At 39.6% G+C, this 5328-nt stretch overlaps 1 non-coding gene across 1 annotated transcript; it reads left to right on the forward strand.

Annotated features, from left to right (window-relative positions):
- The first annotated feature begins 4635 nt into the window (after positions 1 to 4635).
- LOC141722582 (small nucleolar RNA R71) lies at positions 4636 to 4742 on the forward strand. The gene has a single exon (XR_012575594.1). It is a non-coding gene; the product is annotated as a small nucleolar RNA R71 (small nucleolar RNA).
- Positions 4743 to 5328: the final 586 nt, after the last annotated feature.

Raw genomic sequence — 5328 nt, forward strand, 5'->3', positions numbered from 1 at the left:
AGAGGCCAGACATCCTGCATCAAGTCTGCAAAGGCAGATCTAATCATGAAGCCAAAGGTGAACTACCCAAAATCTTCACTAAAGAATCTTTTGGATATAATGTATGAGACACCAAAGCCTGATTAGAAGAAACTGTTGTCAAGATCTATTGCATTCTACAAGGATCCAGCTGATTCAGCATTGAAATGGAGAATTGCCAAAGTTTTCAGAAATGGTAAGGAAATCTGTGTGATGGCTGAACACCCTCAATTTGCTGAAGCAAAAAGGGAAGAAAAGGCAAGATTGAAGCAAGAAAAGAAGCAAGCTACTCTAGATGCTAAAAAGCTCAAGCAAAAGAAGGAGCAAGCTGCTATTTTGGCCAAGCTGCAAGCTGTGAAACCCACACAACAAATTCCTGAACAACCCTCTGGAACCACTGGATCTAAGGATCTGAAATGCAAGAAGAATCACAACAGAAAAGAAGGTTTAGATACAAACTTCACTCCAAGAGAAAAGTGAACTTTGATGAAGAAGGATTGGAAGATCAGTTTCCCAAAAAGTCTACTTTTACATCAACTCAAACATCCATGCCCTCTGTGGCACATGAAGAATTCAAGATAGATCTATCCAAGAATTTCCATAGTGAACCTATCATTCCAAAGGATGAGCCAATAGACTGGGATAGTCTACCAATTCCTGAACTCAATCTACCTCATTTCATGAAGCCAAAGAAGACAAAGACCAGGGCAGTCAAGAAAGTGAAGCCCTCAACTCTCAGATCCAAGTCCCTAACCAAAGCTCAAACCAAGGTCAACAAGGGTGATATTATGTACATCCGTGACATCAAGGAATTCTCTGATCTAAACCTCTATCTGGATGAACTGGAAGAAATTAGAGGGATTAATGCTTACAGGAATCTACCTGAAAGGTTAGTATTCAAGTACAAGGGAGGAAAAGAGATACCATGGACACTTCACAGGATTCTTCAAGAGAGCCAATCTGTATTGATAAAAGTTTATTCATCCTTCAAAAAGAACTTTGGATTCAATGTGACAGCTAGAAGATTAGTTCTAAAGAAGATTGAAGAACTGAGGAGTATTAGAGCCAAAGATGCAACTTAGTGAAAAATGTAGCACTCGACGGATGATCATATATAGTCCCGATGGATGACTCAATATAGTCTCGACGAATGATGATTTGACATCCATCGAGTGAGTTGCTTATGTAACAATAAGTCATGTAGCACATTTCTGCAAACACCTTTGTATAGATTCTGTAGTAGCATATAAGTCATGTTGACTTTAATTAGATATGCAGAGTAGGTTGATTAATTGTAAATATAAGATGTCTTGTAATTCTGCATAAGTGAAATAAAGTCAAGTGTCAAATAGCTACCCGACGGATGATCAACAAAGCTACCGACAGATGATCAACAAAGCTCCCGATAGATGATCAACAAGACAACCCGACGGATGATAATCATGTACCCGATGGATGATCAATTTTAACATCTGTTGATAGTGATAACACAGTCACATGCGTCGAGTGTTTGCAAAAGGAATGTGGTAGCCTATTCAGCTGGGTTTTTGAGAACAAAGAAGCATTACCATTTCCATGCTATTATGAAGATATTCAAAGATGCTGGAATAGAGTAGTGAAGCAGCATGGTATTAGACTTGATAGGTTTTGTTTTATTATCTTGTCTTATTACTATGTAATCTTGGTAATATATAAACCAAGGGTAGCAAGTAGAATAACAAGAAGACTAAGCAAATACATTCTCAGAGAAACAATTGTAATCTGTATTCTGTAGCATTTCTCTGTAAGTTTAGTTGTTTATTTGTATAAGCAGCTGTGAGCTATTCAAACTTCACAGGGTTCTCTTGATATATATATATATATATATATATGGTGAATACATTTAAATCCACCAGAAAGTTTTTAAAGACTTGTGTTTTTAATTACTTTTGTTTCGATTTATCTAACTCTTCATTCCGCATTTTGCAAATCAAACACTTATATATTATTAAGTGAGAACCATTTTTTTCTTTAATCTCAAAAAGTAGCCAGAATTACATTCAACCCCCCTCTGTAATTCTTATTATATTGTTAGGGACTAACAAGATAGCCATCATGCATCTCTGAAATACGGCCGATGCTCTACATAACCCAAAAGAAACCCTTCTAAAGGGGAAAGTACCAAATGGACAAGTGAAAGTAGTCTTCTCCTGATCTTCTGGAGCAATGCAAATTTGATTATAGCCTGAATAGCCATCCAGAAGACAGTAGTACTCATGCCCAGCCAATCTGTCAAGCATCTGATCAATAAACGACAGAGGGAAGTGATCTTTTTTTGTGGCCTTGTTCAGCTTCCTGTAATCCATACAAACTCTCCATCCCGTGATTGTTCGAGTAGGAATGAGCTCATTCTTCTCATTAGCAATGACTGTGATACCTCATTTCTTTGGTAAACACTGAACTGAGATCACCCAAGAACTGTCAGAAATGGGATAGATGATCCCTACATCTAGCCACTTAAGAATTTCCTTCTTCACGACTTCCTTCATGATGGGTTTTAACCTTCTTTAAAGCTCAACAGTAGGCTTACTACCTTCATCTAGCAGAATTTTATGCATACAATAAGAAGGGCTGATTCCCTTGATATATGCTATCGTTTATCGAATTGCCGATTTGAATTCACTTAGAATTCCCAAGAGTTTTTCTCATCGCTACCTGAAAGGTCAGATGCAATAATAACAGGCAAAGTAGATGCATCACCTAAAAACGCATACCTCAAATATTCAGGTAAAGGCTTAAGCTCAAGAGTAGGAGTTTCCTCAATAGAAGGCTTGAGACGCTTAGGAGCTTTGTTCAGCTCCTCCATTCTAAAAGATTCAAAAGGCACATCAATCTTCCTCTTCCAGGGAGAAGTATTCAGAAATTGTAACTGCTCATCCTCTTCATCATCTTCACTATCGGAATTCCCCAACAAGGCATTTTCTAAGGTATCAGACCTTAGGAATTGATCAAGTTCTGAGGTAACCACAAAATCAATCAATTCCACCTTTAAGCACTCCTCATTTTCCGTAGGGAACTTCATCGCATTGAACACATTAAAAGTGACATCCTGATCCAACACTCGCATGGTGAGCTCACCTTTCTGCACATCAATCAAGGTTCGGCCGGTCGCCAGGAAAGGTCTTCCAAAGATTATGGGAATCTTCGTATCATCCACGAAATCCAAAATTACAAAATCAGCAATAAAGATGAGTTTATCCACCTTGACCAAAACATCCTCAACAATGCCTCGTGGATAAGTAATAGAACGATCGGCCAACTACAAAGTCATATAAGTGGGCTTTGGATCTGGAAAGTCCAACTCTTTGAAGATTGACAAAGGCATTAGATTGATGCTAGCTCCCAAGTCACATAAACATCGATCAAATGACACATTTCTAATGGTGCATGGAATAGTGAAGCTTCCAGGATCTTTAAACTTCGAGGGTAACTTCTGTTGTAGCACAACACTGTATTCCTCCGTGAGAGCAACGGTCTCGAAGTCATCAAGATGCACCGTCCGAGAGAGAATACCTTCCATAAACTTCGCATAACTAGGCATTTATTCAAGAGTTTCGACGAAAGGTATGTTGATGTGAAGTTTCTTGAACACCTCCAGAAACTTCTCAAACTGCTTATCCAACTTTTTCTTCTACAGCCTCCTAGGAAAAGGAGGTGGAGGATATATCTTTTTTCCCCTATATTACCCTCAAGAGGAGTGTGCTCAGTAGTAGTCTTCCTTGGTTCCACTTATGCTTTCTTCCTCCCTTCTTCTTCTTCAGCCTCAACTTCAGATTCTGGAGTCTTAGCTTTTTAGGATTTGCAACCTTACCAGACCTCAATGTGATTGCCTTAACATTCTTCTTAGCTTCCTTCTTGCCTGGGACTTGATTATCGCTTGAAAGCGTGCCAGGTTGATGATTCAGTAATGCATTAGCAATCTTCCCAATCTGATTCTCCAAGGTCTTGATGAAAATAGCTTGGCTCTTGCACATGAGCCTCAACTCCTCCAATTCAAAATTTTCATTAGCTTGCGGTAACTGCTGAAGTTGAAGTTGTTTCCAAGGGGCATATTGCGGTTGTTGAAAACCAGGAGGGTTATATTGCTTTGCTGTGTATGACTGATAAGGTTATTGCACTACATTCTGGTTTTTGTTCCAGCTGAAGGTAGGATGATTACAGTTATAGGGATGATAAGTGGCTGGAGCTTGCTGCTGTGATCTCTGAAAGTTGCTCACAAATTGAGCTGATTCACTAGAAATAGTACACTACTCAGTTTCATGTGCTCCCGCACAAAGTTCACAAACACTAGTGATTTGATTAACTCCATGATTAGCCAAGGAGTCCAGTTTCATCGTCAAAGCTTGAAGTTGAGCAGTTATAGCAGTAGCTGTATCCACTTCCAGAATTTTTGCGACCTTGCCTTACAACATTCTATGCGTAGGATTCTGGTATTCATTAGCTGCCATGAGCTCCATCAACTCATAAGCTTTATTATAGTTTTTGGCCCATAAGGCTCCACTAGATGCTGCATCGAGCATAGGTCTAGACTGAGTGCCCAAACCATTGTAGAAATAGTTTATAATCATCCAATCAGGCATGCCATGGTGTGGGCACTTCCTTAACATCTCCTTATATCGATCCCAAGCCTCACACAGAGATTCTCCACTTTGTTGTGCAAATTGAGTAAGAGCATTCCTGATTGCAGCAGTCTTCTCCATAAGAAAGAATTTAGTGAGAAACTTTTGAGCAAGATCCTCCCATTTGGTGATAGACCCTGGTGGTAGAGAATGTAACCATCACTTTGCTTTATCCCTCAGAGAGAATGGGAAAAGCCTTAGCTTGATAGCATCTTCAGTCACCCCATTGAACTTGAAAGTATCGTAGATCTCGATGAAATCCCTGATGTGCATGTTGGGGTCTTCTATAGGAGAACCCCCAAAATCAACTGAGTTTTGTATCATCTGAATCGTGCTTGACTTGATCTCAAAAGTGTTAGTCGAGATGGCTGGTTTGATGATGCTCGACTGAATATCATTGATCTTAGGCTGAGAATAGTCCATTAAAGCCTTAGGAATTTCTGCTTGATCTCCCATCACTACTAAAGCTAGTTCCTCGACTTTCTCTTCTTCTTCCACTTTCTCTTCGTCCTCAAAAACTTCCCTTCGAATCACTACAGCTTCCTCCTCGGCTTGATCTGGAGTTCTCTTACGACCCGCGAACGCGTATGCCTATACACTCGCTAGAGTACCTGAAACATGACAAGGAAAAGAGTAAGTAAGTAACGATGTC

This window comes from Apium graveolens, chromosome 4, assembly GCF_009905375.1.
Source record: "Apium graveolens cultivar Ventura chromosome 4, ASM990537v1, whole genome shotgun sequence".
Taxonomy (NCBI): Eukaryota; Viridiplantae; Streptophyta; class Magnoliopsida; order Apiales; family Apiaceae; genus Apium; species Apium graveolens.